Genomic DNA, 12697 nt, shown 5'->3' on the forward strand with positions numbered 1-12697 from the left:
CGATTTATAACACGTAACAACCTTGACAACTGGAGAACAGGGTGCCTATAAATTAATGAGCATTGAAGGGTTATGGACATAATGCGACAAGTTTTCAAATGAGGACCAATTAGGCTTCATAGGCGCAGTGATTGATGAAATTTTTGAATCATAATTTGTTGTGATGAATCATTGTGGCTGAGGCATGACATGGCATGAAAGGATGCATGGTTGTGACTGAGGCATGACTTGGCATGAAAGGATGCATGGTTGTGGCTGAGGGATGACTTAGCATGAAAGAATGCATGGTTGTGGCTGAGGCATGACATGGCATGAAAGGATGCATGGTTGTGGCTGAGGTATGACATAGCATGAAAGGATGCATGGTTGTGGCTGAGGCATGACATGGCATGAAAGGATGCATGGTTGTGGCTGAGACATGACATGGCATGAAAGGATGCATGGTTGTGGCTGAGGCATGACAAGGCATGAAAGGATGCATGGTTGTGGCTGAGACATAACTTGACATAAAATTATGCATGATTTGTCTCTTGGAGATCTTAGGACCCACGCTTTTCCTGTCGTAAGCAAATCATTCAGTTTCCGTACAACATGAACGATATCCCTTTTGGCGATCGGGTAGAAATAATGCTTGGAACTGTAGCAAAGTTGTAGTGTAAACTGAATTGTAACTACAATCAAAATGCGAAGCTAAGATTCAACGCATTTCATGTTTGGTCAGGCTACAATTTTTCATTTTACAGCTCAGATAAATAAGTAACCACTTTTCTAATATAATCGTAATGCAGTTAATTCCTGTTCTAAAGTTGAATAATTTAGTTGCATGGCAGTAAAAGTTATTAGTGCAAATCCGAATATGCAGGGAGCATTTTCTTGCATCTGCGCCAAATGCATCAGAGCCATGCGCAGATGCGTGAACCTACAGTTCAAGTTTTGCAGCATCCTCGCCATAATCATGGTACGATAGTTTCTGGTCATGCTACATCTGAACCTTTGTACTGACTAGAACCCGGACCCGAACTGCTCCGCCGAACCCGGCCCATGTGACTAAAACCTGGACCCGTATCTGTCCGCCGGACCCGGTTCACAAAATTGAAAAGCTGCAAACAATTTGAAACGTCGAGAAAACTTGAAATTCCACAGATCAAATTTTCATTTAGGCTTATACAAATTTCGTCTGACCGGCACATGACAGTCTAAGAGAGGCGAATTTTTAGATCAAATTAATCGATAGATAATGTTCTGAAACGCTAAAGAAGAAAACATATTTATAGCATTTTGTCAATTCACTTAGAAAAATTTCTTGACAGGTCCGGGGGACCCCGGACCAAGTTACTACAACCCGCTCCCATGGATTCGGGTCACAATTGGTATTCTAATTGGTATAGAATGTTCTGAAACGTCCAGAAACATTCTGAACCTTCTCTATCTATTAGTTCGATCGAAAAATAAGCTTTTCTGTGACTCGAATACATTGGTCCTGGTCAGGGTTTAAGTCACTTGGACCGGGGTCCGGGGTCCCACGGACCTGACATGAAATTCTTATGAGTAAATTGACAAAAATTCGATAGAAGGGTTTTGATTGCTGGGCGTGTTCAAACATTCTCTATCAATTAATTCGAACGAAAAATGCACTTTCTTAGGTCTTCATGTGCTGGCCTGACGAAATTTTTCTGAGCAAAATTTTAAAATTTGTTATGTAAAATTTCAAGTTTTCTCTACGTTTTAGGGGAGCGTAGCCGTGCACCACCAATTTTGTGCACCAATATGCCCTGAATCGAACGCCTTGGATCTCTCCGGACCTACACCGATCAGCCGTGCACCACTCTGCTTTGTCCTCTACCGGCCTTGGCCACCACCTGCCGTTCACCACCAGGCAGCGGATCGAATATGACTTCCAGGCATCGTTAAATCACGTAATATCACGTTCACCGCGTCTGAGGTTAGGTTTCAGATAGCATAGTTCTGTTCCAAAATTTATCGTCCTTCTGATTAGAGCGTCGGTAATTCTGACTTAAAATTATGTTATATTTTATAGAACGCAGTCTGTGGGTGAATTAATTCGTAAATTGAGTTATGAAAGTTATGAAAGTTAGAGACTTAGGGTAAAGTGTTGAGAAGGCTACAGGAATTTGGGGTGGAACTGTGTAAAGCTTGTATAAGGTGCTGTTGTTCTCGAGACCAGGAGAACGAGGGTTGTTTATAGTTTGAAACGGCGAGGGTATCAAAGGTGCTGGCCTTGTGGAACTCACAACCGTCACGGCATCACTTCGAGGGTATAGGCTTACCTGTGCGCGACACTAGCGTATAGAAGGACCTTAAAATTCGCGCCAAGGGTTGGTTCAATGAAAGTCACGGTCACGAGCACAGTCTGCAGCGGACTTTGCAACGGCCGCGGCCGTGAGGCCGGCGGTTTGTCGTTTTCGAACATTGACGGTCGCGACTCGCGAAAACCCTAGACTATCAAGGCAACGACGAGTCCGGTGAGCACGTCAAGAAAATCAACATCAACACTACGGCTGCGACTCAGCCGTGAGACAATGCGAGAGAGCCACGAGTTGTACAATGATTATAACGCACGTCATCGGTCATCAGAAGATCTAAGTTTCGAGCTCTACACCAAGAATTATCATCGGTACGGTCATCAATAGTACGGTCACTATTTTCATCAGAAGAAGCGGTACGGTCACAGCCATCTCGACCGCAGTACGACAACGGAGTTGGAGTATTTTCATCGACTATGAAGACGAGCACCACTATTCCGAAGTACGGTCATCATAAACTCTACGGTTAGACCGGCCGCGAGACATCACTATAGCGCGAGAAATACGGCCATGAAGAAAGAGCAACTGTCAAAGCGGACGCGAGAATACAGCAGCGGTACGGCCGCTCAATCTACGGCCGCAAAGTGTGCGTATACAATACGGTCTTTTGCAACGGCCGTACGGCTCAACGGTACTGCAATTTATCAACGTATGTAAACTGATAGGTTCTCAATTTTGATTGTGTCGGATTACATTTTTCAAATACTAGAGATTTATGTTAACGTAGGATGTGAACCTGAATTTCTCGATTTAATATGAAATGTATCAGTATTTCATTACAACCCTCTCTTTGTACTATTTTTTGCCGTAACCTTTCCAGAAAGAGAACCTTTTTCATATGTGCCAATCAAACGCCACTCGGCGACCACCTGACAAAACGATAAGTAATGAATACCGGTATCTTGAACCTGCACCTGATCGTAACGTAAAATTGGTGGAGTAATCACTCCGATTCTCCAACTTTAAAATATATGAGACGATAAGAAACTAATTTCTCTTTACTTTTTTCCTATTTAATCACTTTGACGAGTGGCAGTTCGACCGATGGCTGGTTCGACCCACGGCCTAGATACGGACGGCTTGAAGTGTTGAAGGCTACGTTCCGGAAGGCAGGAAGCATGATGGTCCATTACATCTACCGTAGGGCAGACTGGTAGTGGTGGTCTTTGGCAGGGCCAGGCAGGCGACCCCGTTTTAGATTATTTGCAACCTTTTATATCTTTATGAACCTGGTCCGGCGGTCTGCTTATAGTCACTTGGTCCGGCGGGCCGATCCGGGTTCGGAATCCGGATTATATTCGTTTATGGGAGAGTCAGCTGGTGGCCAGACTGGATCGGATGGTGACAAGACGTGAAGACGAAGACGTATGTTGTGTGCGCTAGCTTCGAAGCTCGAACTCCAACAAAGGAAAGGCAACTGGCTTGCTCTTCTTCACTGTAAAGTTGTAATTATTTCTCAGCATTATTTATACTTATCATCTATCAAAACTATTATTTTTTTTTGTAATCCGTTGAAGGGCGGTTGCCCTTTGTCAGCCTTGTGGTGCACTCACTGACACTGCACTTGTGCTGGACACGATGGGCAAAAACAAACGGAGAAAGCAAAGTGGAGCTTCTAATCATTCAGACTCAGATGGAAACACTTGCTCCAGTCATGAAAACCTGTTACTTTCCTCTTTCGATCCCAATGGAATTCCATCTCTTTCACAACCACCTCCCTAGGCTCCCTTAGCCATAGGCTTAACTCAGACTGTCTCAGAGCTCAGGCTCAGCAATTCAATATAACCTGGACCTCCCTCCCCACAGTAGCCATGGTGTGGTTAGTGCCCACTGTCCAGCTGATCTGTAATACTTCATCAAATGTTCTTCCCATGATGCCCATTTTATTGCCCAACATTACAACTAAAACTAATTCTGGTATTCACAAGAATCACAACTTTGACTTTGAGGGATTCTTAAGCTCTCTCCCCCTTGTGGGCCCTTGATGATGTCTCTGACTGACTGACTCTGAGTCTCTGAAACTGTAATTACAGCTGGACAAAGAAACAATGTAGAAAACCTGACAGGCTGACAAGTCAGCAAATGTGTCATTTTGATCAAGCCAATTTCACTCCTAGATCTAGATGGTGGCCACACTCAGGAATTCAGGCTGGAATTCTAAGAATGGAAGTTCACTTATAAAAAAACTTTCCACCCAAGGTGAAAAGCTTTCCTTTGATACAGTGCTCTGTCATGTTACTGACTATATATAAATGTGAAGATGGATTATAAGTGGACAAACTGTTTCAAATTTCAATTGTATAGTACATCAGGTTTGTTATAGAATAATTTGGATGTTGTTTGATAGATATTTTTTATTTTATTTAATGGATTTTTTTTAATTTTCCAGGCCCTTTGTTCATAATGAAGTTTAAGTTAAGTATTTAGTTAACCAGTACTGTAGCACATATACCATATTTGGGGGCGGGGCTTATGGACACAACCAATCACAGCTTGAAAGCATCCCCATCAACCAATCACAGCTTGAAAGCATCCCCATCAACCAATTACAGCTTGAAAGCATCCCCATCAACCAATCACAGCTAGAAAGCAAAATAACATTACAATTTACAATTCCATTAACCAATCCAATCACAGCTGGAAAACTGAAAGGGGCTAAAATCACCATCTTATCAATCAATCACAGCTGGAATTCTGGAAAGGGATAGGATGTGTATATAATTGACTGAAAGTGTAAAGTTCCTGGCCTTTCCAAGCTTTCAGGTCCTGCTTTCCTATATGCTATGTGTACTGGTTAATTTAACATCCCTCTAGAATTCCACACTGCTCAGGAGTCAGGATGATGTATGTTTTCGTTGAATTTTCCCACGCATTTTCACTTTTTTTAAGCTATTGCTGTGCACAGTTGGCGCAATGTAATGAAAATTGATTATCTTCGCGCACGTGTTCGCGCAATCCCGGCCATCATTATTTTAGAAGAAATTTTCTCCAAAGTCATATGGCAACAAGTGAACACCATCTGTTTACATTTCGTATGTATAACAGCCGCAGTTTACGATTACCGTACGTTCCGTATCCGACAAGACGGACAACCGGAAGAGTCAGAAGTAACCCGGACATGTCTTACATTTTATTATTGTCAGTTCGACTCGCGTAGTCAATATACTCACGTATATTGTCAACTAAAATAGTAGAACTATTTTAGCTTTCTAAAGTACGGCGCACGGCGCATTTTTTTACCAGCATAGTACAAGTACGGCGCACCGCGCAGGTCGTTAAAATGACAAAATAAATTCCCGCGCACCTGGCACATCTTCCTGACCATGGGATGGTGGACTGTGGAGACTGTCAATCTGCACCTGGTCAAGTTGATTTAAGTAGGTTCCTCTCTAATGACCTTACTCTCAGCAAGGCACTGGCCACCTCAGCTTTTAGAAAAGTTGGCATCTCTAGCATGTCAAAAAATATTGCCGGTAGTTTACTAGTTCTAAATATGAAAACATCCCAAGGTGTCCCACATCTGCTGGAAATAGAGAAGCTGGGCATGTGGAAAATTAAATGCAGACTTCCTGCTAGCCAAACTACAACAGCAGGAGTTATTGGCCCATTTGGCAGTGAAGTGTCCAATGAGGAACTTGCTAAAGCTCTGACCTCTGCAGGACATCTGGATGTTCGTGTTACTGCAGATCGACATGGAAGTATCATATTATAATGCATTTTCTGACCGGCAATGTTTGCTGCTGCCATCAGTGTTGTTAGAGTCAAAACAGCAATTTCTGACATCGACATGTTTGTTTGTACATAGCTAATACTGTGAGATCAGTGGCATTGAAAAGAGTGGAATTCGTCTTGAAGTTGATGCATTAAAAGCTGAGTATTGTTCGCGAATAATATCTGAGTTCAGGCAATTTCTACCCTACAGCATAAGCATTTGCAAATGTTTACCTAAAATTTGACATGTTTGCTGAGAGCTTATTACTTAAAAACATATTCTGATTACAAAACAAATCATTTATTCTGCAATTGATTTTTAGCGATACCTATCTAGCGATAAGTGAAGCAATACCTATTTTTCACTAGTCAGGGTCTAGTTTGAATCATTTTGTATGGAGTTCCCAAGATCAGACATGAATTTAATTAAGTAAAATGATGCAAAATTTGCTATACCGTCAACCAGGGCTACTCGGGAGGGGCGGGGTAATCCGGGACAGTCCTCCGACACGGCGTAAATCTGTTTTAGCAGCAAAACTAATTGGAATATTGCAAAACTAAATATAGTGGCGTAAATGTCAACATTTTTCCTATATGGTACGGTAGTACCGTATGACTTTTTATGACTGTACCATATGACTTTTTCCTGTACGGTAGTATAAAGGAAGTTCAAAAATACTACATTTACTAGCTTTGAAAAATTCCTGAAAAAAATGGTGAAAAACAATATTTTGAAAAGTTACTTCTGCTAAGATCTGTAGTAAAAGAAATATTTGCCGTATTAAAAAAATTTGCTTAGAAAAAAGTGGCAGACAAGTGTCAGCATGAAAACTTTATTTGCGGAGTTTACATACCTCAATCCCCCAAAAAATGGCGGCCATTTCCGCATGGCAGGGCTACTCAGGACACCCCCCCAGCCCCAGGGCTATTTGGGACACCCCCAAAATGCATTTACACTAGAACCCCAGTTAGCAAAGGCTGCAGTTAAGAAAAAAAATTGATTAAAAACAAAGAATATTGATTACATTTACCTCGCTCAGCAAAAAAATTTGACTTATCGAAAAATAAGTGCATCATTGGTCATCACAAAATTGTGCATAGAATGTCATATATAGAATTGTGCACCAGGCATCATAGAATGAAAAGTATTTGACCTAAACTATGATTTATTTCTCCAAAACATATGATGGTTGTCACTAAAACATTCCTTTCTGTTTCAGGTATCATGGTATGTTTTTCACAATTTTTTTATAGTAAATTCACTTAACCCAATTAAAATGGTGTGAAATTACAAGCCGTGTTGTAAGCTTACAGATACAGAAAAAATGCTATAAGGCTGCTGATAAGAAGCTTGCAGTGGCCAAGGTCGTTGAAAATGCTCAATGGCATGTTCATGGATACGGTAATATTGCATCAATAATACGGTAATTAATGTACCTATATGGCAATATCATATCAATAAAGGAAAAACAAGTAAAAATCACAGAAAATGTCATTTATTCTACCTCTACATCATCTACAATGAAAGAGGAGGACTTCAGAGTACTGTTAGTAATGGATAAGTACACTCTGCATGCTTCAAATGATTTAAAATGAAGTTTTATTCCAAGTTTCCCGAGTAGCCCTGTTCGACGGGGCTACTCGGGACACTCTTCTTTTGCTTCTGGCACCTTACGAATAGCATATGAAAATTTTTTGGAGAAGCCATGTGATAGCCCTTGCAAAGAGCTTTGAAATGAGCCTTAACTTTTTTATGAAATGAATGAATGAAATCATCCCACCTAGCCCCAGTTGACAGTAAATGTTTTATGTTCCCTGGACGTTTCATAACATTCTCTTTGAATTTTTTCTGGATTTCTATTCTTAAAATTTTGATAAAAATTAATTTTAAACTTACTATTAAAACCCATATTGACAGTACTATAGAAATTATTATTGGAAATATTGAAAGTATTGATATAATTTTTAATATACGTAATTATAATTGTAATACCGTATAATCATTGAATTTTTATTAGACATATTATTATTACATTTATTATTTAAAATATTATTGAAATTTGTAACATTATCATTTCCGTCAACCGGGGCTACTCGGGACAAGCGGGCTACTCGGGACAGGCCTCCGACACGGCGTAAAATTGTTGTATTAGCGAAACTAATTGGAATATTGCAAAACAAAAAATAATGGTGTAAACGTCAACATTTTTCCTATCTATGTAGTGTAAAAGAAGTTGAAAAATACTACATTTACTTGCTTTGAAAAATTCCTGAAAAAAGTGGTGAAAAACTATCTTTTGCAAAGTTACAACTGCTAAGGTATGTAGCAAAAAAAATATTCGCTGTATTAAAAAATTGTACTTACATAAAAGTGGCACCCAGGTGTTGGCTTGAAAACGTAATTGATAGAATTTGCCTATCTCATTCCAAAAAGAAATGGCAGCCATTTCCGCACAGCAGGGCTACTTGGGACACCCCCCCGGAGCTATTCGGGACACCCCCAAAAACGCAGCATTTACGGTAGAACCTCAGCAAAGGCTCCAATTATGAAAAAAATTGATTAAAAACAAAGAATATTGATCACATTTTCCTTGCTCAGCGAAAAAATTTCACTTCTCGAAAAATTAGTGCATCATCGGTCATCACAAAATTGTGCATAGTATGTCATGTATAGAATTGTGCACCAGGCATCATAGAATGAAAAGTAATTGACCTAAACTATGATTTATTTCTCCAAAAGATACGTTGGATACTGTTAGTAATGGATGAGTACGCTCTGCATGCTTCAAATGTTTTGAAATGAAGTTTTATTCCCATTGTCCCGAGTAGCCCCGACCGACGGGGCTACTCGGGACAATCTTTATTTTGCGTCTGGCAACTTACGAATAGCATATGGAATTTTTTTGACAATACCATTCGATAGCCCTCGCAAAGAGCTATAAAATGAGCCTAAATTTGTTTATGAAATGTTTCATTGTAAGAAGTTATTAACTGTTATTTAAAACTAATCGTTCAAATCTGTCCCGAGTAGCCCCGGTTGACGGTACTGTTAGTAATGGATGAGTTATCATGAGTACGCTCTGCATGCTGCAAATGTTTTGAAATGAAGTTTTATTCCCATTGTCCCGAGTAGCCCCGACCGACGGGGCTACTCGGGACAATCTTTTTTTTGCGTCTGGCAACTTACGAATAGCATATGGAATTTTTTTGACAATGCCATTCGATAGCCCTCGCAAAGAGCTATAAAATGAGCCTAAATTTGTTTATGAAATGTTTCATTGTAAGAAGTTATTAACTGTTATTAACAAAAAAAAAGATCAAATCTGTCCCGAGTAGCCCCCGGTTGACAGTAACAATGTTGCCGGGTCTAAAATGTCTCGCGCCGCAGGTGAGATAAACCTGTTATCTGCTTCTAACTAACTGGCAACAACCCTACTCTGAATGAAGGAAAATGATAGAATGGTTAATGCAAAATGAATTAAAATATGGGACAGTAAATAAACACACAACTTAATAAAATTGCAAATGAAATGGTTGTTTTAATTTGAAATAAATGTGTAATGAAAATATGCTAGTGAATTGGATGTAAGGAGCATGGACAGGTGGAGATGAGTACCTAGACTTAACTGCAAACAGAAAGAACAGAATAAAAATGCAAATCATGAATGACTGATAACCTGATGGGATGTAGAATGTAAACAAAGCAAGAACCATTATTCTCCATAAAACTAGTAAAAACTCATCTCCATATTGTGAATTTATTTTTAAAACTAACGAGTACTCACACACGGATTGAATTGAAAGGAATCACAAGTGGACAGATCAATAAAGGAACACTGCAAGATGAATTGTGAACATAACTTACTGGAATCAATTATGACCATAATCCAATATAATAAATTTTAACTTCTTCAAACTAAAGAATATTAGTCAGAGATGAATACAAACAAAGTAAAAGCAAGGACAAAACTTAACCAAAATTATCAATGAATAAATGATATAAATTTCCATACCACTCACCAGTGCAACTGAGTGCCCAGGCTGAGTGAGATACTGAGTAAGAATCCAAATACTTAAGAGTGATAATTCAAGTTTGCAAATGATAATTTGGTCATCTACACTGAAAAAGATAAAAAATATTTAATTTAAATTGAGTTGGATTGAGAACTAAAGAAATATGATAATTAGTAAAGAGAGACATGAAGGTTGGGCTACACAGTAGCCTAATTTAACCTCCGGTAACAACACTGTCTCTTATACACATCTAGATGTGTATAAGAGACAGGCATTGCANTTGGCTGCTTAATGCCAGGCCTTCCTTTGTGGAGTGACCAGCGCGTCATTTATCCTCGTAGAGTTTTGTTAAGGGACCTAAAACCCGCCTCCCTTTGAGGAGCTGTCACAAAGTCATTTTTCGACGTACAGGGACGATACTTATACCGTTCGATGCGCAAGAAAACAACCTTTAAGATGAGATAAGAAACAGAAAAACTCAAAATTTTCAAATTTTAGCTAGGGCGGTCCCCTTAATAATCTTTTCAATAAAAAGTTCACTAATTATTTGAATGCTATTACACAATAATAATTTTAACATGTATTTAAATATTAATTTTAATAATAAATTCAATAAGAATTTAATAATAATTTCAATAACATATTTAGTAGGTAGCATTTTTTATACTAACCTTTGATAATTTTAATATAAAACTCAGGAAATAAATAAACATTCAATATAAAACTTCTTGCTATGTCCCTAAGGTGTCGGAATATGGTGTGTTTACCCCATACTCAGTTGCCAGTGCGGGCAGTGCCTTGCTCATAGCCTCATTGCTCAACCGTACTGAAAAATTCATAACCATGCTCCAGGCTGCACCATCCCATGCAGGCATGCATGACCAGACCATCTGGCCCTGGCTCTCTATCTGGGTAGGCCCTCCAGTTAGATAATGGTTACTAAAATGCATGCATCCTAAAATGCACGTGATACTGACTACTGGCAAAGCAGAGACTTTTTTTAGACTCTACCTCAAGTTCATTTCTGAGTCCTAGGGGACATAAGATATGGGGAGATCAGCAAAGTATCATTAATACCTCAGCTCAGGCTTAAACCATCATTATCATACATAAAATATTGGTTTAAATCCTGAGTAAATTATAAATTAAAAAATTAACTGATTCTGAAAAATCTGTTGTTTGTCACTGTTTCAGTGTCTAGACAGTCTGGTTACTCTAGTAGTTAGTTGAACTAACAGAACATCTCAGACTTGCAAACTTACCAAGGCCTTTGCCCTCAGCCAGGAAGGTTGTGCTATAAAGTAGTGTTTACATGTTACAACCTGTTGTCCCTTGCTAAAAATGCTATCTATATTATTTATATATACAGTAAATCCTGCCATCAAGACCAAACTCAATTCATGTCAAAATTTTCCAATATCACAGGCCAACAGGGTTGAAACTTGAAAGAACTATATCATTTTACTAGCCCTTTTTCTAAATTGCAGGCAAAAATATACCCTTTCTCTCATTTTTTTAAAGAGAAGGCTTATTAGCTGCACCAATGCAGGCAAGGCAGGAGTTGAGCTGCAATGAGTAGCCAGAGCGGAGCTGGGAAAGGGCGCTTCTGGCCGCCCTGGGGAGGGATAGCTTGCTGGATGAGACAGAGGGGGCAAGGATCAGCAACACCATGTTAGTAGCTGCTGTCCTGCTGAGGCCAGGTAGGAGGAGACAGCAGAGCTGTGCAGGGTGCTAAGGGCAGTCTGGGCAGTGGAGTAGGAGTCAGGGGGAAGGGCCTCCTCCTCCAGCAGGTGAGAGACCAAAGGGAGGAAGCAGGCCTGAAGCGTGTGCTTCATGGGACAGGGCCCCAATGTCTGGGTGACAGTAGGGTAGCTGCCGCCTAGCTGAGGTGGTGTGGTTGTAGGGTGCTGGCAAGGTATATATACTGTGAGCTGAGCAGAGAGAGGTGTTCTGCCATGGGTAAGACCTCAGCTTTGCTGTGCAGCAGGGTTGGCAATGATTAAATCAAAATGATTAAATCATGTGATTAAATCACTTGATTTTTTTATAAAAAAATCATGATTTTTTTTATTTTTTTGATTTATTTGATTTTTTCATATATTTAAATAAATTGAGTGGCAGTCTTTAATTTATATTGAGGTATTGTTATTCATGGTTTAGTATAAATGTACTATATGAATGACAAATTGGTATATAAACTTGTTGCCTTTAGTGTGTATTAGGTTCCAATAAATTGAATGTTTTTGGTACAGAGGCATCAAGTGTGCAATACATTGTACGTAGCTAGCAGCTTAGTTAATTCTTATAAGGCTATAAGTAATCTTTTAGATGTCCCCAAAGAAAGAAATCGCAAATGCTCAAATCAGGTGACCTCGCAGGCCACTGTAAATCACCCCTCAGAGTCTGGGAACATGCGTTTCAAAACATTGAGTGATATTCGGGCTGTGTGAGCTGTAGCCCCATCCTGCTGGAACCACACGTCTCCCAATGTTTCATTTTCAACAATGTTTTCCATCCTGGGCTGCAAGAAATTTTGCAACATTGCAGCATAGCAATCGGAATTCACTGTCATGGTTACTCCCTGCTCTGAGAACGACTCCAACAGTGTGTTGTAGCTAATGGCCCCCATCTTCCAGATATTGTTTTCA

Source organism: Hyalella azteca, unplaced genomic scaffold (genome assembly GCF_000764305.2).
Source record: "Hyalella azteca isolate HAZT.00-mixed unplaced genomic scaffold, Hazt_2.0.2 contig223, whole genome shotgun sequence".
Lineage (NCBI taxonomy): Eukaryota > Metazoa > Arthropoda > Malacostraca > Amphipoda > Hyalellidae > Hyalella > Hyalella azteca.